Genomic DNA, 25,412 nt, shown 5'->3' with positions numbered 1-25,412 from the left:
ATATTTGTCATAAACCTGGGAAATACTCTCTTTCCTATTCTGCATTAGTACTATCCCTGCATCATGAGAATTCTCATGCAGCAACGATGAAAAAGTCCCTTGCAAACCCCCAACTCCAGAGAGTGTACTTGACCAAAAGACCCAACTGCTGGCCTCAGAGTTCCTTCGCTCCGTTTATGCTAAGGCCACATCTGCCACAGGTGGTTCCCAGCCAGTGACTAACGTTAGCAGGGATGTGAATGCAGACTGAGCCCTGGGAGGTACTGGACTGGTGTGATTTTGGCTTGGTGATTCCCTGATGACTCCACTGAACCTTCCTGATACTGCCTGGTTGTCTAGGACACTTCTTTCCTCTCCACTTCCTTTGGAAGTCTTAGATTTGCTACGGGATCTGATGGCTCCCTGGGTCCCTTCCTATTTTCTCTCTAACAAAATTCCTTTACTACATTTAATGTCACATTGGCGTCTGCTCTTCTGAGGCCCTGGACTTACAGACATAGTCACAGGGACTAGGGAGCCCTGTTTCCAGGAGATGAAAATTCAATTGATTAAAGTTCTATTTGGCCTCAGAAGTTCAGATAATATTATTCATTCTGCATTTAAAGGTGCGAATGAAATATGAAACAGGGCCCAAAGAACCTGTTGAGCTCCTAGATTTTTCCCTGAGTTTTGGAACCTTCTATTTGCGTGCAGAATTCACTTTATTCCAGAAATGTGTTGCCTTTCGACTCCTCACCATGTGATCCATGTACGGCACTCTAGGTAACAGGAGTTGACATTTATTGTTAAACCTGCCTCTTGAATCACTCTGAGGGAGACCATAAATGTCTCCAATGTGATTCCGTATAGAGACTTAAAATGGCAATGTTATCTATATGTGCAATTATGATTCTTCTATTCCTTTCAAAAGATTACAAGTGCTGGAAAGAGGCTACAATCTTCTTCATTGGTGAGGCGGGGGGCACAGTAAATTCATACAAACACTATAGGGTCATGAAAATATTATTCTGGTCCAGCTTCTGGGACCAACCTTATTTATCAGGAACACTTGCCTAGATCAGGAGTTGAAATCATCTGGACAGATTCCAGGAACTGTGGTAGGTGTTCCATCTGATACACTTGAGAATGCACCAGTTTTAATGCTATAATTTAACCTTTGCCTACCACACGTGACCCCCAGTTTGATTCAGATCCTACAAGAGAAGCCCCGGAGTTACTGGTAACATTTATTCTCATTAAGTGAAACAACAGACATGTAGATAGTACTGTGGTTCCAATCTCTGTGTTTTCTTCCCCTTCCTTTTCCTGGAAAAAAAGATAAAGTCCGATTCTATGGGGACAGGTAGTATTTTATGTTGTAGCAGAAGCCGATATTTGACCAGAATATTCAATCAGAGAAGTTTTATCCATTCATGACTTCTTCCATTCTTTGGAGCAAAATACTTCTGACTTAGTTTACTTCTTTATAAGATGGAAGGATTTAAAAACAGCTTTTGTTTTGTTTTCTTATTATTAAAGAAGTATTGCATGTCTGATTTCTTGGTTTTAAAATATTAGCAGAAAACAACTTTTTGGCTCATTCTGAATGAAAGCCTAGTGCTGCTCTATAAAATTATTTGTCTAGAGGGCAGGCTTGAGATACCATGCTCTTATTTGTTCTCTCTTCTGCAAATATTTGTTTAAATTTGATCCAGCAAATGTTTATTGAGCACCTGTTATATGCTGAGTGCCAGGAATTCTCCAGTAAACAAAATGAACAAAATTTCTACCCTCATTGAACTTATTCCTGGTGGGAGATGCAGACAATGAACAAACAAATAAGTATATAATCAGGTAAAACCAACAGTATTTCTGATGGATTAGCTGTGGGGATGTTAGAAAAAGAGGAATCAGGGATGAGTGCAGGGAATGTAGCTTAAGAAACTGGGTAAAGTAAAAAAATATATAATATTTATTTATTTATTTTGAGACAGAGTATGAGCAGTGAAGGGGCAGAGAGACAGAGAGGGTGAGAGAGAATCCCAAGCAGGCTCCACACTATCAACACAGAGCCTGATATGGGGCTCGAACTCACAAACCATGAGATCATGACCTGAGCTGAAATCAAAAGTCAGATACTTAACCAACTGAGCCACCCAGGCACCCCAAGAAACTGGGTAAGTTTAAAGCAAAGGAGAATCCTGAGGGAAATGCAGGTCTGGTGACAGGCTGACTGGGATTTAGATCAAGAATTCTGTTTTGGGTACATTAAGTCTGAGACTTGTCTGTTAGATGCTTTGGTAAAGATTTTATGGCAGGAGTTGGATGGATAAGTCTGGAGTTTGGCATGTGGATTGAGACTGATAATATGTATTTAGGATGATACTGAAGGCTTTGGGACTCGATGAGAGTCTCAGAAGTGTGTTGGTGGAGACCATAAGCATTCCAAAAACTAATTTTGGGGCTCTCCACCACTCAGTAATCAGCCAGGGGAAACAAATTTATCAGAAGAGGCACTTACCATGTGCTGGGCCTTAGGCTAAGTGATAGAGTTACAAAGAAGGAAAGACATTAGCGTTAAGTTCTTTGAGGACAGGAAATGTGTATTATTTTCTTTGGATTCCCAGAAATTAGCACAATATCAGCCACATAGGACTTTGCTTAACTAAAAAGATAGCATGGAGGGACCATGCAGAGTTCAATGATGAACCAAAGATTCTGCTCCATTTAATTCTGTGCATGTGAGATTCTATCTGAAGATAATAAAGGTCATAGTCTAGTATGGGGGAGAGGCAAGCAGGTAAGGAGACAATTAAAAAACAGTGTGATTTTTTTTTTCAAAAGCAATTTGGTATGAAACATTTTGGGAGTGTGAGAGGGACAGAGTTGCTACTATCCAGGGCTATCACCAGAAAAAGCAATTCTTCAAAGGGAGGAGAAGAATAGATGGGTCCTCACCAGGCAGACAAGGCTGAGGAGGACATTTGTCAAATTACTGAGGTCTAACAAATTTGTTGTACAGTTTGGTGTTATTGTTTCCTGGATGGAATGAAATTTTCCACCACAAACTTCCTGTATTTGCCAATGCTGAATTCATCCTTGGCTCATTTTCCATAGCTAATATTTGCCTTTTTTAAAAACAGATTTAAACAAACATTTATTTGGTGCCTACATTATGCACTAGATTCCTACCTGCCTTCAAGAGCTCCTAACAATGGAATGTTAGCAGTCAACAATAAGCCAAGTCAAGATAAAAATATCAAACTGGGGCTTCTAGGTGACTCATTTAGTTCAATGTCCGACTCTTGATTTCTGCTCAGGTCATGATCTTGCAGTTTGTGAGTTTGAGCCCCGCATTGGGCTCTGTGTTGATAGTGCAGAGGCTGCTTGAGATTCTTTCTCTCTTCTTCTTCTCACTCTCTCTGTCTCTCAAAAATAAATAAATAAATAAATAAATAAATAAATAAATAAATAAGCTATTAAAAAAACATTAAACAGAGATATGAAGATGTGTTATAATCACATGTAGGGATGACAAGTAGGTTCTGACCAAGGATAATGGAAGCTTACAAACAGGGAGTAACAAGCCGATAAATGGAGTTTTATAGGTTAAGGAAGTGGAGTATATTTCAGGCTGGGGAAGCAGCCTGAGCAGGAATGAAGGTAGTACAATGTTTGGTGTGGGAGGAGCAGTGAGTTGTGACTATGAATGTTTGGAAGGATGTTTCAGGGAGATTGGCTCAAATGTTTGCAGTCAAGTTATGGAGGACTTAGAATACCAAGCTGGGGCATTTAGGCTGTAAGCTGTAGGCGGCAATGATGCTCTTTCTCAAAGGAGAGAGAACTTTTGAGCAACCCCTCAAATATCAAATCAATAGGAGAAAATCCTCGGTAAGGTTGGGAAGTTTTCTTATAAATAAAGGAAAGGGTGAGAGCACTATATCCTCCCTCTACTGGGAGGAGTTCTTATAAATCATAATAATAACTTTTAAAGTTTCATTAAGTCTTACTTTTAGTCAATTAGTTTGGGGACGTTAAAGCTGACATGCTTAATCCTGTGACTCCAAAGTGCTCTCAGAGATACCTGAGACAGAAAAGTAAACCTTAGCCTCGCCAGAGGACTTCTGGCAAATACGGTGGCTTGACAACACCTTTATCTCTTCTACTTACTTGAAGTCTCGTGAAACAACCACAAGGAGCAAAAGAACCAAGCGATTGAAGAAAGCGACACCAGTGGACGGAGTGTAAGTTCCGTTTTTGTTCACTTATGTTTTCCTAGAATCTGGTACACAGTAGGCAAATGACTTTTGAATTAATGAAGAGGTGGGAAAAAAAGAATTAGGTAAAATCTTTTGCAAGGTGAAGAGCTGATGAAGGAGTGATAACCGGACATGGCAGAGAGGAGGTGGGTGTAGGCTGTGAACCCGTAGAGGGGAAATATGGATACTAGGAAAGATCCTGTTCTTTCTTTACTTCTTGCTCCCTCTCTAGGGCTGGAGTATGTAATCCTGTTGCAGTTGTTAATCTTGTTGCAGTTCACTCTTATCCAATTCAGCATGCTCCTTAGATCCAGAAACAAGCATGCTGTGTCCTTGCGTGGCTATCTGCTCTGCTCAGTTAGATACTGTCATTCCTGCCTGAGAAGAATCCATTGGATCCAGTAAAGGCTTCATGTTTGGTCTCAGCCACAAAGAGCATGAAGTGTTTCAAAACTTGGGAGCTTGGAGCTTGCCCCATGGGCTTTGCTGACTGTAAGAAACCCCCTTACCTTCTGCTTCTGTGTCCTTGAATTGACTAAAATAGTTGCTCATCACTCAGGACAACATGTTCCTTATTATTCCTCATTATTTCCCTCCAAAATCTTTTTATTGTATTTATTTATTTTTTAAATGTTTATTTATTTTTGGGACAGAGAGAGACAGAGCATGAGTGCAGAAAGGGCAGAGAGAGAGACACACACACACATAGAATCTGAAGCAGGCTCCAGGCTCTGAGCCATCAGCACCAGAGCCGGATGTGAGGCTGGAACTCACAAACCGTGAGATCATGACCTGAGCTGAAGTCAGTGACTGAGTCACCCAGGCATCCCTCCCTCTAAAAATCTTAAAACTATGATTCTTCCTTGAGAGTTAAAATAGTAAAACCCATACACAATGCTTACGATCGTCCTTTTGTAAAAGAAACTGGAAAGATATTCTATCTATAAGCAGCTGAGTGGTCTAGGGGTAAAAATGGAAGGGAGATTTGGTGGGCTGGCCTTGCAAGGCCTGATGAAATGATTGAGTTCCTTCCTGAAGAGACCACAGCATGGTGCTTAAGACCATGACCTCAGGGATACCCACCTAAATTCCAATCCCTGCCAGCCTCAGGTGACTTTCTGTAACTGCTTCTCCTCTATGGGAATCCATGTCTTCATCAATTAAATGAAGATAATTGATATGTCTCTGGGCTTGTGCGCTGATTAATGAGGTGATATCTGTAAAGTGTTTAGCACGATGTCTATTGCATTTAACAAGTGATCCTGCATGAAGCTGGAAAAAGAAGGACACCAAAGGATTGAAATTTGTCGTCATTCATCTGATGCCTCCGGAGGACTGAGACACTGAGTGTGAAGGAAATGAGCATTCAGGTCCCTAGAGAGTTGAACTCTTTAGGGAAGAGTGCAGTTTCTTAGGATTTTCTATGGCTTCTAGGAGCCGTCCTTCAAGGCTGCTCATTTCCCACTCTATATACTCCTCAAAACAACACTGTGGTAAATAATGTAGCTTCCAGGTTTGCTGGTGTCTGGAAGAGGGAGCCCTAAATACTGGCCTCCAGTATTCTGGTAACTTAGCAAGGGGTGTTTTCATTCTAAATGCATGAGCGTTCATTTTGATTTATACATTAGTCTCTTGTGAGTTTAGTTCACATGAGTCACCATCTAATCTCCATCCTGTCTGGAGGTGAACTCAAGTGAGACCTGTGTAGTCATAATTTTTTTTCCACAATGTCTCCATTTCTTCTTCTACCTGCCCTTTCTGGGGATGATCTATAGCCACATGACATTGGTTTCTCTCTGTAGATTCTCTCACTGTTTATCCTGGCCCATTTTGTTGCCAGTCAGCCTCTCAGGTGTCTGGAGCCCCTGCTCTGTACCATGTCCTTTATTGATACCAGGGCAGCAGCTGTTTTCACAGCTCCTTTGGCTGCGGGGAATCCATGATTCAAAGAGAACACTGAGCCCAAATATGTCTGATATCTGGTGTTCCCAGAAAACAAACACATTTTGCAGATGTGTTCATACCTATTTGTCTTAATGCGTCAATTTCTTCTGGAATTGTTGTAGTTTTCCTCATATTAGAAAGAAGATACAGTTCCTACATCTGGCCCTCTGAAAGGTCTCTCTCTCTCTCTCTGTCTTTCTCTCAGACTCAGAGCCTGTTAGTGCTACCAAAATTTTCCAAAATTTCTTAGTGAATGAGTGTGATTCTTCCAGAGGGTCTAGTTCAACTATCTAGAGAATAAGAAATCTCCCAGCTTTGCTGACGTATTGGCCATCATCCCCTGTCTCCAGCTGGTTAGTTCTGTTAAACCTTACTGGAATTTCATTTTTCTAATATATATATTTTTTCCAGGGTAAGTCAGCTTCTTCCATGATTGCTTTTCTTTTCTTTTTTTCTTTTAAAAATTTTTTCAATGTTTATTTATTTTTTTATAATTTTTAAAAATGTGTTTTATTTATTTCTGAGAGAGAGAGAGAGACAGCATGAGCACGGAAGGATCAGAGAGAGAGGGAGACACAGAATCTGAAACAGGCTTCAGGCTGTGAGCTGTCTGCACAGAGCCTGACACTAGGGTCAAACTTGAGAATGGTGAGATCATGACCTGAGCTGAAGTCGGACGCTTAACCGATTGAGCCACCCAGGCGCTCCAATGTTTATTTATTTTTGAGAAAGAGAGACAGAACATGAGTGGGGGGAGAAGCAGAGAGAGGGAGACACAGAATCTGAAACAGGCTTCAGGCTGTGAGCTGTCTGCACAGAGCCTGACACTAGGGTCAAACTTGAGAATGGTGAGATCATGACCTGAGCTGAAGTCAGATGCTTAACCAATTGAGCCACCCAGGCCTCCTCATGATTGTTTTTCTTATCACATTCAGCCTTCCACTATCTTGGACCCCAGATGTGTGTTCTCATTATTTTTTGGCCAGTCTTCAGGGTAGGTTACAGTATTTTATCTCCTTTTGTTTTTTCCTCCACTGCTGTGATGCTGTTGAGATACTATTTACTCATCGTAAAATTTACCCATGTAGTCACACAGTTTGGTGAATTTTTATAAACACATACAATTGTGTAAACTGTCACCACAATCTAGATAGGGCACTTTCTTTACCCTACCATGTTTCTTCTTTTCTGCTACCTTTTATTTTTAATTAATTTTTAATTTTTATTTTTCAAGAGAGACTGAGCATGAGCAGGGGAGGGACAGAAGGAGAAAGAGAGAATCCTAGGCAGGTTCCACGCTCAGTGTGGAGCCCAATGTAGGGCTTGATCTCACAAACTGAGAGATCATGACCTGAGCCAAAATCAAGAATTAGATGCTCAACCAACTGAACCATCTAAACTTCCCCCCCTGCTGCTTTTTAAAGTTGGCTAAACATCCTTGAAAACACCATATACCTCACACTTAAAGATCCTTTACAGGGAAACATTTTAGGGGAAATTTTATTTAAAAGCTTTAATCTGGGTGACATGTTCAAAGTTCTGACTTAGGGACACTCCCAGGTCTGAAGTTCCAGTTGTATTTCTGAGCTTTTTCTCCCAGTTAAAGACCACATTTGTCATCTACATCTGCTGTCAATGTGGAATATTTTCACAGATGTCAGGTGTCTTGGGTGAAGATTAACCCACTGGCCTCATCCCCTCTCCATTCCTGCCAGCTGCTATTTTAACAGTCCTTGGTCGGCCTCACAATTCATCTGCTAATGTCTCATCTTTCCCTTGCCAATGTACTGAACAGAGTGTCACAGGCCTTAGCAGCTTTGGACAACTGTGCTATCCAGAAGGTGGTACACTCTCTCCAGTTCTTCCCAGGGTCTTTCATTCCATTCGATAGTCCAGCCCTTCTTTCGTCAAGAAAATGAAAAGTGCATGTTTTGTTCCATGTTCTTTCATTGCATACCAGCATCGGTCTGATATGATTATGTGTGACCCTAGCAGAATAATTACACCTCACTGCATCTCCATTTCCATTCATTTATTAATTTATTCATTAATCAATAAGCATCCAGTATGTGTGAGTATGTGGCTTACATATGACAGACATCAGCCAGCATTGCACTTTATAGTACTATCTAAGTTGATCCTTAAAAGAACACTAGGTTTACACTGGGGGAAACTGGGTGGCTTTCTTAAGGAAACTGATGACTGTAATGAGAGTGTTATAACTCAAAATCTGATTTTCTTTGATTGCCAAGGTTATACTCCTTTGTGGGTTAGTTGTGTTGAAGTGTGCTGCCCCAGTAGAGATATTTAGTAGGGATTTGGCTCTAGGAGTCTGAAGTTCATCTGAAATGTCTCAGACAAAAATAGAGATTTAGGGGCGCCTGGGTGGCTTAGTGGGTTAAGCGTCCGACTTTCGCTTAGGTCATGATCTCGCGGTTCGTGGGTTCGAGACCCACGTCGGGCTCTGTGCTGACTGCCGGCTCAGAGCCTGGAGCCTATTTCAGATTCTGTGTCTCCCTCTCTCTCTGACCCTTCCCTGCTCACGCTCTCTCTCTCTCTCTCCTAGAAATAAATAAAAATATTTAAAAAATAGAGATTTAGGGGTCACTGATATATGGATGGTCTTGGAAGCTATGCGGGTAGATGGGAATGCCAATAGAGAGGGAGAGGTAATCTGAATAGAATTATGGCCTAGACATGGTCTGCTTCTAACATTCCACACTACTCTGGACCCCACATGTTTACATTATTGCTTGCCTCTGTCAGCTGTTCTTCATGTTATTACAGAAAAACCTAATCATAGAATTGTCCCTTGGTATCCTTCTGTTGATCTTGTCTTGTCTTAAGAGTTCTTATCTCTGTTCAGGGCTCTGCTTCTACTCACTCAAGGGAAGAAGAAGAATGTTCTCTTGGGTGCCCATCTTCTATGCTATGTTTAGGTCCCGAGTCTGACTTAATGACTCCACAACCATCCCTTCACCCACTAGGGATCTATTTCATGCATTGTTCTTCCCCACAACATCCTTGTTCATTGTTCTGTGAACCTTTCCCTGACCTAAGGAAGCATTCCACTTCTTTCTGATTGAACCTGGACAGGATTGGAATTTACCATGGTTCAATTATTCTGGGAAACCAAAATATGGAAAACCCCAAAACATAGACATGAATGCATTTAGAAATACAGATTTTAGATCACAGCTTATTTATAATCAAGCCGGAGACTTGCTTATCTGCTCTTCCTTAGGGAGTACTTCCTCAAACTTTGCTCTTTCGTTCTTAACACTGCCAAGCCCTACCTCAATTCCACATTTAGAATTTTTGGGATTCTCCCTACAGCTTGTTCCTGTGGGAGGCCTAGATTTAGTCTGTCTTAGTTTTGGGTTCATGAGAAGCTTCTAGTTGAAGATTATTTTCACTTTTGTATATCACACTTCAGACTCCTGTGGCCCACTTATTAGGTTGTTTATCTCACCCACATATATTACATTTATTCAGAGGTGCCTGAATGTCTTTATTACCTGAAGAAGAGCCTACCTAGGCCAAGTGGACTTCCAATCCAGAGACTGTGCTATGTATATAATGAACATTCATCCTGTGAAAGAACTCCATGAAACTGAGAATAGGAAATAAGTTTGTGTTTCCTTTGAAAAACTTGAATTAGATATTTAGAACTCTTTGACCCTGAGGAGGAATGAAACCTTCTAATGCAAGGGAATTATGGCAGTCCTTGTTGATATTTTTATTTTTTAAATAAAAGAAAACAAATGACTTTCCAAAGATAGTTTAAATGTCATCCTGCCTGGAGGAAAGGCAGTGGGCTAAATGGCTTCTCAAGGTCTTCCTTAACCCAAGGATTTTTATAACCACTCACCCGGGAAATGTGCTCCTTGAGTAAAAATCAGCTAGCTGTACTTCTCCAAGTAAGAACGTGAAGATGCTGTTTCTCTGAAAGTGTCCAGATTTCAGTGATATATTGCTGCTCCTCATTATGAACCCCGGCACTGTCTCTGAGATGCTGGAATCTTCTGTTACCGATACAAGCAAATCCACTTGTCTCAGACATCTGAGTGACTCCCAGGCAACTTGGAGAGAGTCAAAAGGTTTAGTGCTAATTGTCTGGCTGGGTGGCAGAGTATCATGAACACATGGTATATCAGGAGATAGCTCATTCTGGCCCAGGAAGAGGCAATATGCACTGGTGTTGTAAAGGCTCTGCAGGTTAGGGCTTGGGAGACTGGCAGCTGCGACGGGCTCAGCCCCTGACTACCTGTGCCACAAGTTTCTGTGACCACTTAGAACTCTTCCCTAGAAGATGGGAGTGCAGGTGCTCAAGTCTAACTGGATCTACTGCTTAGTAACCAAATGACCTTGTACAAGTTACTGTGATCCCTTAAACTCGGTTTTCAGTTATGCCTTTTGTGAAATTTGGTAAGAGTGCCTACTTTATAGAAGCCTGGTGAGGATTAAAGAGAATAGTTGGATATTATGTGGCAGATCACCTGGTACAATGGAAGGTGCTCACTCCCTGTTAGATGCTGCCATTAGTTTTCTTATTTGTAGAATGAGGAGATTGGGCAAAGATAGGAGCTCTTTTCCACCTTTGAGAGCCCATGAGTCACACAACATTTTTTCCATAGTGGCATCTATTTCATTTTCTTCTTCCATATACTCAGGGACCCCTCCATTTTCCCCAACCACAAGGCTGACTGACATGGGGTCTGCTGTGCTGACTTCTCTCTTCCCCAGAGCATAGGACCTTCCCTCTCTTTCCACTCACTTCACAGGATGGTCCTGTGTTTGATAAAAGAGACTGTCAGGTCTATGAGTGTACATTCCCTTGTCCGTGGCCATTAATCCTGTCAAGTGCTGAGCAATGGTGTTGCCGAGCCTTCCTCTCCTGTGAGCAATCCCCGAGACCGCCTGACATTCATAAGTTCCGGAACTGTTTTTCCCTCTGAAACAAAGTCATCTCTAAACTTTTACATTATAGATCATCCCGGAGCTTTATTTTCACCATCACTGAGCTGGAAAGGGGACTAAGATATCCCATATTTCCCTCCTCCTCAAAATCAAGCATCTCAAATAAAAACCCCTTTGATTCTCATCTTTTCCATTTGCTCTCCTAATGCTCAAATGAAAACGAGACTTTGCCTCTTGATTTTCACTCCTTTGTCAATTTTCCAATGGCTGCCAACCCAAGAGCTGTGGGGACAAGCTTCAGTGACTCCTCGGGGGTGAGAACGTGATGGTGGCAGTTCTGTCACCAGGCAGACGGGCAGCCTGGCCGTTCCCTCAGTGCCAGTTTTGCTAATGCCCCAGGACTAGTTTGACTAACTATCTTGTACAACGGTGACGTCTGTGAGGCAGTGTGGGAGCTGGAGTATTCTAAATAGCACATGTGGGCATCGTGTGCACATATATGGGGCAGGCAAGGACTTCAGAAGTCAGTTTAAGTTTCCAGCTCCCCCTGGGCTTCCCTGTGGTTTCAAGATAATTTAACTTTCTGATCACTGGGAGAATCAGAGGTCCTAACCTATGGAAAGATGTTAATAATTGATTGTGTTGACCCTATTGAGGGCATCAACCATTTGAATGAGGGCCGTGTGAAAAGGGTGTTTAACCTCCAATATGTTTTGCTAATGATATAACTTCAAGCAGTCTACTAACAGATTGAGGGAGATGTATTTGCCCTGGAAGTGTGTCTCTGGTGTTGGTCAAATTTCAAATCACACGTGTAAGGTAGCCATGTCACTCTAAGTGTATTTCAGCTTGATTTTACACACACACACACACACACACACACACACACAGGCACAGGCACATGCACCTGCTGTGGTTGGGGTTCTCTCCCCAGCCTTCCTGATAATGCCTGGACTGTCAGTGATACCATGTGGCCCAGACTGGCAAGGGCTTGTTTTATTACTGCGTGATTATTAAGCTTTGTTCTTCCTTTCCTTTGAACTTTTGAGATATTGGTTTTGTATTTTACGTGGCTCTTCACTGAAGGAAAGCAGAAATTTATTTGGCAGGTGCAGTTCTTTGTTTTAAAATTAAATTGACTCTATCTTTTTGTCTTCTTCCTTCAGAAGCACTTATTTACATATGTTCCCTCTCTTTCTCATTTTCCTTCCTTGTCATTTTCATCATACCTTTCTCTTCTTTCCTCTGTCCTCTTTCTCTCGGTTTTTGTTCACACACACACACACACAACACACACACACACAGAGTCACTTTCTTGGTTAGATCTCTTTGGTTTTCATACGAATAATTCCTGCTGCCATGTTCTGCAGCACTGGTGCTGAAGTGGTGTCACTTGATGAACTCTTTGATGACTCTTGCCTCCAGGGAGGCAATTATTTTCATGGTTTGGAAGGGCCTTCCTGGATCCTAAGGTTCTTTCCGTTTCCTTTCCTTAGCATAGATATTGCTAAATTCTTTTGTACTCGGCAGTTTCAGTTCAGGTTTTATTGACTCCTACCTTGGGATTTATTCTAATGGAGAGTAACTACTTGTATGCTTGAGATTGAAAACTTTGGCTAACCGTATTAAATTAGTTAGCTTGGCAATGCTAAAAGGTTGAAGCGGTCCAGATTTTGTGGGCCCTCGTGCTAATACAAGAAAATTAATGTAAAATTACAAATAAAATTCGTATGCCGGGCCTTAAAAGAGATCCATGCAAGTTGAGGGCCCCCAAGGTTAAACTCCACTTACTTCATGATAAAATTTATTTCTTGTAAAGTGGGATCCTCATTACAAGACCCTAAAATATTTTGCTCCACCCAAAATCTTGCTTGGTCTGCTATAGTTCTTTCAGATCCCTCAGTCCTCTACTTGACATGTACCCACTTACACTTAAAGATAAGAGAATCTCCATTTGACTTTTGAGCGTATTGTTCAGGTCACCATGAGTCACAGTTACGGTCACTGGCAAGACTACACAAGGGCCACATCTCTCCTGCCCACCTTGCTCTACTTCATCTCTTTTATAGTTGGGAGAGAAAGAAGTTGGGGGAAGAACATCAGGGTTCATTTCTGTATGATGAACTGTGTTTATCTGTTAAGTTTTGTTACCACATAAAGCCAGTGGCAGGTCAGAAGCGAGTGAAGGAAACTACTCCAGGGGACCCCAAATTCTACCTGGCTGCAGCCCCGGTTCAGCTGCCACAGCTAGGTGGGCTCTTCACCTGTCGGCCTTACCAAGCTGTTCTGTCTGGGCTTGCTTCCTTTTCAGGCTGCTGATTTAAGAGAGCAGCCTTGCCTTTCACTACTGTTTACGACGGGTGAGACGTGGACTCTTGGGGCTGAGAAGCACTGTAATTCACAGAGCTCACCGCTCCCACTGGGTGAAGCTCAGATATATAAAGGCTGGCCTGGAAACCAAGGCCTCCTGGATTCTAATCAGACAGGCCTGATTCCATTCCTTCCAGTGGCTTTTATGACCCATCCTTGCCTGAGATGACAAAGTTCCTCATTGTCCACCAAAAGGTAAAAATCCGTAAGAGGCAATTCAATTTCACAGGTCATAAAGTTATATGTCCACTTCTTGCACTTCTTCTTCTTGTTTATTATGGCAGAAAACTTCTGAGTTCACCATCTATATTTTGTCAGTGGATAGAAATTGTTTTATCCTACATGTTTCTCCTGCCTCCTGCCACCCTCTCTCCTCACCCTGGCCTTGCTTGTATCTCATTCTATTCCTTACGTAAGAGATCCCTTAAATCAAAGCTTGCCACTTGCTGGCAGATAAAAGCAATCTGCCTGTTGCTGAGACTGGGGATGAATTTCCTCTGGGTGATGGGATTTGTGGTGGAGAGAGGGGCAGAGGAGGTAAGCAAAAGGAGGGGCAGACACTCCCTTTTCTGACCAGCACCTAGAGTAACTATATAGTTTTTCTTTTCCCCTGGCCCTTATAGTCTTATATACACAGATACAGTGTTTTCATCCTGGGTTTAGTAAAAACGTATAGTTCCACGTGTTTATTGTTTCCATATTTCTATTATACCTTATAAGGAAGCATGTTTTACGGTATCAGCCTTGCATACATCCCCTTGGGGGAGCAGCTTTCTGTCTCATGTGACTTCCTGCCCCCATGGCCATGGATAATTGAGCCAAGACTAAGCCCCTGATGAGAAGGTCGCCAGCCAAATCCATTACCTGGCTGAGGATATAAAACTGGGCCAGTTTCTCTTTTTGAGAATTTGGGGTTTCCCCCATCAGTTTGTTATAAAAAATTTCAAACATTTAGAAAAATTGAAAGAATGAAGCATTGACTCCCTATAAACCCACCACTAGATTCTATAATTAATATTTCACTCTGTTTTCTCACATATCTATCCATCTAGCCATTCTTCTACGGATCCATAAATACATAGTATTTTTATGCCTGTCAAAGTAACTTGCAGAAATCACTGCGCTATGAAACATGGATAGAGAAACTGTCGTGGGTTGGTGGACAGTATTGGAGCTAGAAGGTCACATAGACTGGGGGGAGGTGACTGGGTCTCAGTCATGGACAGCTGTTAAGCTGTGGATCCAGTGTGCAGAGAGAAGGAAATGGAGCAGACAGGTAGAGAAAAGCAGTAGCTTGTGACCACTGTAGGGCACAGAGATGCAGAGAGAAATTGCTTCAGTTCAGAAACTTTTCCAGGTCTAGGTTATCATTCCCATGGGACACAGCTGTTCCTATATTTTAATTTTTTTGTATACAACCAGATTTCTGGATCCTTTATAGAATCTCTTTTTACTTGAGTTACTTTCTGGTGACTTAAAGACTCCTGCTTTGAACACCCGTTTATTTCAGCAGAGTCACTGGGCTCTTACCATGGTCCAATGGTTGTTAGACACTTTAAAGACATGATTCTCTCTTCCTGAAATGCCCTGACTGCATGATTCCACACCAGACAATCAACACCTGCTCTTCCTTTACTGGCTCATTTCTGTGAAGCCTTCCCTCACTGGCCTAGGCAGAAGGAATCAGTCTCTCTGGGATCCTAGAAACCCTTATATGCACCTACAATGTACTGGTCTCAACATTATGCCATTGTTAACATTTTATGTGTCTGAGTCCTCTAGATCGTGAGTGACAATGCAGGTGATGTAGTCATGTTTGTATCACCATGAGCTAATGATACTTAGCATATGGTAGGCTTGCAATAAAGATAGCAAGCTCGATATGTATTTTCTTCCATTGGCATGACTGGAAAGCCTTCTGGACCTTTCCTGGTAGAGGGTTGCAGCAACCATGGACATGCACTGCTCAGATCTCCCTGCAAGAGAGAAGCTCCTACAAGGACCACAGTGAGCCAACAGTGCAGTGTTTTGGGCTCTGTCATGGTATTTGAGTTGAAGACATGCACTCTTCTGGCAGCTTTCACCAATGACTGAGAACAGGGGTATGTGTGTGGGTGGGGTAATGGGGTCTACACCTTTATGACCACCAGGGGGTTGGCCAGCACTTTCTCCAAGCTGCACTGCAGCGTTATACTCTTCCTACCCAACCCTCCTTCCTGCCCTTTCTTCTTTCAGTGTTGGTAGACCTGCATCATGACTTTAAGGCCACCCCATTTATTTCATTTCCCTACCTCCACTAGCTTTCACAGATATTATCCCCCAATATATCTTTTGCATTTCTGTCTTGGTGTCTGCTTCCTTGAGAACCCAAACTGACATAATTATTCCTGGAAGTATGGGGTTTGGGAACTGGATCCCTGATCACCATCTGGCTATCCAAAGGGATCTCAGCCAGAGTGGCACATGGTTCCCAGGCGGTTCTTGCAACAAAATGGCCGTCCAATCGGTAAAACTTCCACTAGTTGTGATTATGGAAAATGTCCCACTAGAAGGAAAGCCCCTTCCTGGTGTGATGATTCAGGCATTGGAAAGATATAGGGAAGAGCACACACAGGACAAGGGAACTGACTGGTTATTCCTATCTTGCCTTGACCCCCTACAGAGGGCTAATGAGAAACTGAGGGTAGTTAACAAACAGCTAAAATGTAAGTGTGCTAGCCAGAGAGCCTGTTTGGTAGCTTAAAAAGCTCATTATCTCCTGCGGTGGATAATTAGATACAGCTGAGGAGGTAATGCAGGTTCTGGTAGTTACACTCACAGATTTCAAATATTGAATTCTTAGCCAAAGCTCAGGTCTAATACGGTTATAGGGACATCTGGGTGAATATCATGGGGATTGTACCTCTGTAGGCTCCCCTGAACCCTCAGAGCACGAAGAGATTAACTACTCCTACTATTAGGAGATAGCATTTCTCCTGTTTGGAAAGACACCGCAAAGACCTTGCCTCCACAAGGCAAAGGCACCCCCATCAGGAGTTGTACTTCCTTTCCCAGTTGTCAGACCAATCGCCAGAGTTGAACCCCACCATCTCCCACCTGTGGAACATGTTGAGCCCGATAAGGAAGGACAAGGCTTGTATCTCACAGGAGATGCAAGAATTCGCCAGCATTTCCTGGCAGAACCCGGAAAAGCACCCACAGAGATGGGTATGAAGCTGCTCAGAGGCTGGAACACAGACTGAATAAGAAGCATTCACTGACATGGAGGCACTCACTTGGGATATAGTTTTACATCCTGGAAAAGATTTTAGGGTTTGGGACCAACTCACTCCTAGAGCAAATCTGAGAAGCCCAAAGAAAATGATAGCCTGTGGTAAGCAGAACAAAAATGCCTGAGTTTCTGTAAAAGATGGTGTCAGATTGACTTAGGAGGTTGAGGCTCAGGGAAGTTAAGCGTGCTGGAATGGATGGATTATCAGAGGCCAGAATACCCAGTGGAAGATTATGTTCCAAGGGAGGGCCAGGAAGACACTATTCATGAAGGCTGTCAAACTGTGCTGAAGAGCGGGCCATAGCATCACTAACAAGTTCAGCAGTGGCTCTCTCCTGCAGGTCAGGGCTGACAAAAGACAAGGCTGTCACAAACTTTGGCTTATTAAAGCAAAAGAAATGATGGGGCCCAAAGCAGTAGAAAGCAGGTAGCCGTTCTTAATCTTGAGAAGCTGGTAAGATTGGGGGTAAGCCAAGGGGGATTGACCTACCGGGAATTACAGAGATGTTTATTTCTTTCTGAAATCTTGGCTGATAAGAAAATCCTTGATTTTACTTTCCAACCCTGAGAGTTATGGAATTTTTTGACTTGCTATATCTTTTCTTAATTCTGTTTATACCCAAGACAATTCTTACCTGAATTCATACTTCTCTTGTAGCATCTTATTAAATACTGTCAGAAGGAGCTAGCTTATACTTCCACATTTTGCTTCACAATCACTCAACTTGACCAGCTCATTAGGTACATTTTTCCCTCCTCCAGGTGATCACATGAGACAGTTTTACCCATGTTTCACCTCCTCACAGTACACCCATTTCTTCAGCTTTATTTAATAGTTTCCTTGAGCCAGGCCCATCTGTAACACAAGCTAACACAAGCTCCTGTTTCTAGGTCCAAATATCTGTATCAGTCAGCTTTTGCTGCATAATAGACCACCCCCAAACTCAGCAGCATATAGTAAGAGCCACACATTAGTTTGCTCACAAACCTGCAGTGAGCCTGGCTGCTCTGCTTCAAACTGTGTAACTGCAGACAGGCTGTGATATTTGCTTCAAACTGCAGGCCTGTTGGGTGCTGGCCTCTGCTCCACAGGAGACTCTTATTTCGGAAGCAATGAGTTACCCAAGACCTGTTCTTCCCATGGCAGCTTATGCCTTTTCCTTTTCCATTTTCTTTTTTTAATATCTATTCATTTTTGAGACAGACAGAGACAGAGCATGAATGGAGGAGGGGCAGAGAGAGAGGGAGACACAGAATCTGAAGCAGGCTCCAGGCTCTGAGCTGTCAGCACAGAACCCAATGCGGGGCTCGAATCCACAAACAGTGAGATCATGACCTGAAGCTGAAGTTGGCCACTTAATGGACTGAGCCACCCAGGTGCCCCAGTGTCTTTTCTAGTGTCACACTTAGTAACCTTCCATTGGACAAGTCAAGTCACCTGGCCAAGCCCCACCAGCAACAAGGGAGTGGGTTAGTATCTCCTCCCACAGTGGAAAGGAGTGAAGTGAATGTCTTCTGATCACTAATCTGAACTATTATAGGTACACTTATTTGAGGAAGTTTTATTAGACATCTAAGTAGAGTACTTAGACGTATATACGTGTTTGGATTTCAAGGAAGAAGTGTAGGCTAGAGTAAAAAAATTATGCATATAGATGCATATAAAGCCATTACCCAGGATTAAATTGCTGAGGGTGTGTGTGAAGATAGCAAACAGAAGAAGTGCACTTACTGAACCCTGGGGTACTGTAGCTTTCAGAGACTGATAAAAGAGGAATCCGCAAAGGGGATAGCAAGAAAGTGATCAATGAGGTAAGGGGGAAACCAGGAGAGCATGGGGTCTGAGAATATTTATAGAATTCACTCCAAAAAGTATTTAGGTGAACACTTTAAGTCTTAAATATCCATGTTAGGAAAGAAAAAAAAAACAGTAGAAATTAGTAAGATTAACACCTAACTTAAGATGTTAAGAAAAGCCAACAAAATAAATCCAAAGAAAATAGCAGGAGGGAAATGAAGATAGAGTGTATATCAGTGTGACAAAAAAACAAAGATATAGCAAGGATGACTAACAACACTAGACATTTATTCTTCAAAAAGACTAATTCAATTCATGCAACTGTGGTGAGATTAGTCAATTCAAAAGAAAAAAGGTCCAAATAAGTAATATTAGAAATGGAAAGAACTCAAAATTGCAAGTGCTACAGAGATAAAAAGAAGAATAAAAGCCAATTTAATGCCAATAAAGTTGAAAATGAATGAAATGGATGAAATGCCCCAAATAAGTGATCAAGTCGGCATCAAGAAGAATTAGAAAGCCAAATACTTCATTAAAATACTTCAATAAAAAAAATATTGAAACTATAGTGAAATCTTCCCATAAAAATATCACCCAGAAGTTCATTTTTCTTTTGTGTCAAATTGTAACACTCAAAGAAGAAATATTTCTATGTTTACTTGTACTGCAGAATATAGTAAAAAGAAAACACTCATTTATGAGGTTAATACCAATAACTAAACAACAGTGGGTTAAGTATTACTCTAGGTCACTGTCTCCTAAGAACATAGTTTTAAAATTTCTAAACAAAATATTAGCAGGTCACTTCTGTGGCTGGATGAGTATAGAAAATACGTGATGACCAATTTAGAATAAATTCTATAATGTGAGCTTAGTTCAGCATTAGACTAGCAATTTCTAGAATTCAGTGAATTACCAAATAAAAGGAAAAAGCGAAAAAATTATATTTCGTGTAGATGCAGAAAAATGTTTTATAGAATTATGTACATATTTATTATTTTAAATAAATGCTCTTCGAAAACTAGCCAAAGAAGGAAATTTCTTTAATGATTAAATGTAATTCACAGGAAACCTAAAGTGATGGTGCTATTTTAGTGGTGAAATGTTGAGTGCATTTTCAATAAAATAGACAAGACAAGTGTGTTTAGTCTCACCAGTTTATTTAACATTGCACTCAAAGTCCTAGCAAAGCAGAAAGATAAGAAAATATGATAAAAGGTAGAAGAGTTAGAAAGTCAGAGACAAAGGTGTGATTTTTTTTAAACAGTTATGTTATTATATATGTAGAAAACCTAATCTTATTTATTGGAACAAAGAACAGAGTTAAGCAAGGATATTGGCTATAAAGTCAATGTATAAAGATTAATGACATTCCTATGCTCAGCAACAAATGTTTAGAAAATGTAATTTTAGGGGTGCCATGGTGGCTCAGCCAGTTAAGTGACCAACTCTTTATCTTGGCTCAGGTCATGATCTCTCAGTTTGTGAAAGGGAGTTCTCCCTCCCTCTCTCTCTGCCCCTTCCTCACTTGCTCTCTCTCTCCACCCCACCCAAAAATAAACATTAAAAAAAGAAGAGAATGTAATTCTAAAAGGAATCATTTATCTTGGCTTCTATAACAGTAGAGTAACTTGGCCAAACTAATCTTCTCTCAGATAACAATTAGAAAAATGTTTTTAGAATTGTCCACCTTTTTGGAGAAACAAGAGAGTTACCAAAAGCAGAAACAAACTAGCAGCAGTCAACCCTTGAAAGATGAACTGTGAGTTGGATATTTTAACATGAGACATCCCCCAGTGCAGCAAAGCTCATGCTCACTGGGCTGAAAGCCACAGTCCTACTGGCTTAATGTGTTAGAGAACAGAATTTTGGATTAGTAAAACAATAAAAGGTAAAAAATAAATAAAAACCTAGAAAATTAGGTGGGAAATCCTAGATGGTAAGGAACCACAAAACGATGAACCCCCAAATCTGCATATGTATAATCCATCCAAATCCTTGGATGGCCATTAGCTTTCCTTTCACATGAGAAACTGTAGAAGGAGTGGTGATAAAAACAAGCCACAAGTAAAAACAGTGGAAGCTGAAATCACTGAGAAATGTACACTTCCAACCATTTCAGGAGAGACAAAATTTGGAGTTTGAGCACAGCTAAATTAAAAACAAATCATTCTTCAGCGTACAATAACAGAATCCAGACTTTATACAATTTTCATAATGTCTAGTATCAATCAATTATCGAGAGATGTGTGAAATAAACAGAAAAATCTGGCCAATACGTGAGAACAGAGCCCAAGTTCAAGACGATGTGGATGTTGGAATGAGGAAATAAGGACTTTAAAGCAGCTGTGTTGAATATGTGCAAGAATTTAGAGAAAGATGCATTCATAATGAACAGTTGGGAAATATAAGCAGAGAACTAAAACTTATAAAAAAAGAACAACATGGAAACTCTAGAGCTGAAAAGTACCATTACTGGAATGAAAAATCTACTCAAAGAGTTTAACAGCAAATCGGAGATGGCAGAAAAGCCAGTTAACACAGAACTAGAAAAAAAGAGGTCTGCCAGAGGCGAAGTGGGTGGGAGGCACCAGCCTCCAGTTAAGGACTGAAGAAATCACAGGGATGAAAGGTACAGCATAAAAAATGTAGTCAGTACTGTAATAGCATCGTTTGGTGACCGATGGGAGCTACGCTCATGGTGGGCAAAATGTATAGAGTTTTCAAATCACCATGTTATAAACCTGAAACTAATGTAATGTGTGTCAATTATACTTCAATTAAAAAAAAACAACTAAACAAATAGAAATGACACAATCTGAGAAGTGGAGAGAAAAATATTGACTAAAATGAAACAAAGCTTTACACACCTGTATGGCGATAGTAAGAAATCTAATATATGCGTAATTGGGAGTTCAAAAGAAGAGCTAGAGAATGTGGTAGAAAAAAAAGTATTTGAAGACATATTGGGTGGAAACTATCAAAACAATAGAAAAATTAAAAAACATACCCACAGTTACAGAGTAAATTGATTTTTTAATGTTTATTATTTTGAGAGAGAGAGAGCGAGTGAGCGAGCAAGAGCATATAGGCTGGAGAGAGGCAGGAAGAAAGAGAATTCTACAGGCTCCACATTGACAGTGCAGAGCCCAACATGGGGCTTCATCTCACAAACTGTGAGATCATGACCTGAACCAAAATCAAGAGTCGGATGCTTAACTGACAAAGCTGCCCAGGTGCTCCCAGAGTAAACTGATTTTTGATAAAGACATCAAAACAATTCAATGGGAAAAGAAAAGTCTTTTCAGTAATTATGCTAAGGCACCTGAATACCTATATGGAAAAAAAAGAATGAACCTCAAACCCTTACCTCACTGTACAAAACAATTAACTCATAGATCTAAAATTAAAAGCTAAGATTGTAAAGCTTTTAGAAAGAAATACAGAAAGATATCTTTGCAACTTGGGGTTAAAAGTGTTTCTTAGATATTGAAACAACAATAGTAAAAGGAAGTAACAGATAAATTAGATATCAAACTTTAAAATATCTACTCATAATAAAATAAAATAAAATGTCTACTCATCAAAATAAACTGTATGTAAGCAAATAGCCAAGCCACAAACTGGGGAAATATATTACATGCAGACATACCATCCAGTGAAACTAGACTAAAATTAAGAAGTTTTATCTTTCGAAACACAGCATAAAAAATGTTAAAAAGACAAGATACAAGTTTAGTGAAGATACTTGTAACACGTATAATTACCAAAAGATCAGTATCCAGAATCTATAAAGAATATCTCAGGAATAACACAAAAGCTATAAAAATGAATAAATAATAAGAAGACAAAGATTAATAATCCAATAGAAAAATGGGCAATCACTTCTCAGAAACACCAAATTAAAAAAAAAATCAACCTCTTTAATAGGAACATACTAATTGAAGCCACGGTGAAATATTTCACAATAGATTGACAAAAGAGTTCAAAGGCCAACCATACCAAGTCTGACAAGAAAGTGGATCAATCAGAATCCTTATACACATCATGAAGAACTGAAAATTGGCACTGTTTTGGAAAGAATAAACAACGTTGCTTCATTTACTTGAAAATATACATGCCTTTAGCTTAGTAACTGTCTTTCTTGACACATACCTGGAAAATCTCTGGTACATACCACCAGGTATAATAATGCTCATACTAACATTCTTTGTAATGACAAAGTATTAAAAACAGTTCAAATAGTTATTAACAATAGAATGGATATATTGTTGAAACATGGAATACTATACACCAGTGAAAATAAGCAAACTATGGCAATATATAGCAACATACACAAATCTCGGGAAAATGAAACTGAACAACAAAAATGCAAGGTCCAGAAACATACGACAGGATTCTATTTAAGAAAAGTTTAGAAACATGTAAAACGGAAGGATATATTGTTTATATATAAAGATATATGTCACAAAATAATAAATAAAAGCAAGAGAGTGACAAACAGAAGATACAGGACAGTAGTCCCATAAGAGAATAGAGAAATGGATGAGACTGATGACAGGTACGATGGTGGCTTCATGAGTAATGGAAATGTTCTGTCTCTTACACTGGGATACCAGTGGGTGGATGTATTCACATATATGAAAGAATATTTCTATTCCGTCAATAGTAAGTAAAATCTAAATATGTGAATATAAAATATAAATACTAAATAAAAATGCAAGCATCACTCTTGGAAATGTGTATTGGCCCCATGGCATTCACCATGACCATTCTGGAAGTGGAAAATCTGGGAGGTGAATTCCAGCTCCTGGAACAGTTTAACAGGGGTGTGTATGTTACGTCCTTCTTTCCGTCTCTCAGCCTTATTTCCTTTTCTGCCTCACAACGTATGCTCTCCCTTATCAACACAAAACCACATCCTATAACAAAGTACTTAGGCATTATCAAAAGAAAAGTTAGAAAACTTAAAAAGTAACTTAACCTTTTTCTCGAAAAGTGTTTATTTTGAGATATGTTTGTTTTCAAGGCTCTCACTAGTGGCTGTGCTGACCCTTGATATAACCAGCCAGTCAGCATCTGAGAACCCACATTGGGGTTGAGGCTCTTGACTTCTTTAACCCCAAGATAGATCCATTAAAACCACATGAATCTTTTTAAATGTACAGCCCTAATAGATAAGGTCTATATAATAGGGGTGTGATAAATAAATTGGTTATATTATTCTGCATGTTTTAAGGTCAAAGGAAATACTGGTTATCCCTAAATATTCATATTTCATAGGTAAGGAGATGTAAGGTGTTAGAGGAGCAGAAAGGTATTGTCCTGGATAATGAATGGGAGCAGAATGCAGGTCAAGCTATGCCGACAGCAGGTATCTATCTGTCCCTTAAATAAGATTAATATAGGTTATCAAGATTTCTGTCTTCCTAATTACTTTCTTTTTCTTTCACTCCTTTCTCTCCATCTTTCTCTCTCTGTATCCTTCTTTTCCTCCTTCAGTCTGTCTGTCTCTCCCTCTCTCTCCTTCTCTGTCTTCAGAGCAAACAGAACAAGGGCACGATGCACTACTACTTGGGCACTAGGTAGTATAGTGCTACAGACAGTGGTAGTGGTAAAAGCAACCAGCAGTGGTGCCGAAAGAGTGGTAGAGACTGATAGGAACCCATTGCCAGAAGTGCGAAAGAGGATTGCTCAACCTCTAGTGTGGGGTTTTGTTTGTTTGTTTGTTTGTTTGTTTGTTGTCTTCTCTGTCTAGAAATAAGACCTTCACATGAAAGAAATAGAAGAGACACAGCTCAGGAAGAATTAATCCCAAGAAAGGTATGGAGTGCATCAAAGAAACTTGATGTCCCGAACAAGTAAAGTGCTCAGGTTCAATAAGCCATTGGCATTCTCACAGAACTTGTATTGGTTCTTACTAAGCTGCTGTTCTGTATCTAGGACTAAGAATATCAACTCCTCATGTTGGAGGGAGGAGCACTGATTTACTAGAAGCTCACGAGTAAAGATTAGGTGCTATTAGTTGACTGCATGCTGAATATGCATCAGGCATAACAAGAGATATCAGAATGACTAATGTGATCTTAGGCTGAACTGATAGGAGTGTGATGCCCAGACAAAGAGAGTTTAATCTCCCTCTGTTTATTTCTGGCATTTCAAGAGAAACATTGACATGCTCAGTATGTTCAGTCAGAGAAGGTTAAATCGATTGCTCGGAGGACCAGAGACTGTTCCACAAAAGAAAGAGGTGCCTGGTGTGTTTATAATCGTGAAGAAACACAAGCTGTAGCTATGAGGAAGGAGCCTAATAGCTGTCTTCCAATATTTCAAGGCTTGTAAAGTACAGACGTGGTGAGACATTTTGCATAGCTTCAGAGTGCAGAACCAAGAAAAGTGTTTGGCAGTTATAGGGAAGGAAATTCCATCAATAGGAGAAATTCTAATGATCTCTTAAATTGATGTGATGTTGTACCATCCACATATATTCTCATGAGCATCGTCTCACATTAGAAAGAAGCCTTGAACAACTGGTGATTCAATCAGGGGCTGGGATGTTTAAGCAGAGACTAATGAGTCACATTAGACTAGATGGACGTAAAGATTATTTCTAACACAGGCTGTGAATCAACCAAGAGGTACTTCCAAGCCAGCTTCCAAAATGAGAAGGAACAGGGAACAAAAGCAATAGCACTTGCAGCAATTCATCCTTGTCTGTTTCAACTTATATTTTTCAAAGTAAAAAAAAGAAAGACAGAAAGAAAGTGAAAAGATACACGTCTGTGTTCACCATAAGGGGAAATAGTTTGATTAGGCATTTTTTTTCTGGGCTTTAGGGCATGCAAGAGGATGCTGACTGCCTCTCTTCTGG

Source organism: Crocuta crocuta, unplaced genomic scaffold, assembly GCF_008692635.1.
Source record: "Crocuta crocuta isolate KB4526 unplaced genomic scaffold, BGI_CrCroc_1.0 scaffold3, whole genome shotgun sequence".
NCBI classification, from domain to species: Eukaryota; Metazoa; Chordata; class Mammalia; order Carnivora; family Hyaenidae; genus Crocuta; species Crocuta crocuta.
This window is presented reverse-complemented; position numbering follows the sequence as displayed.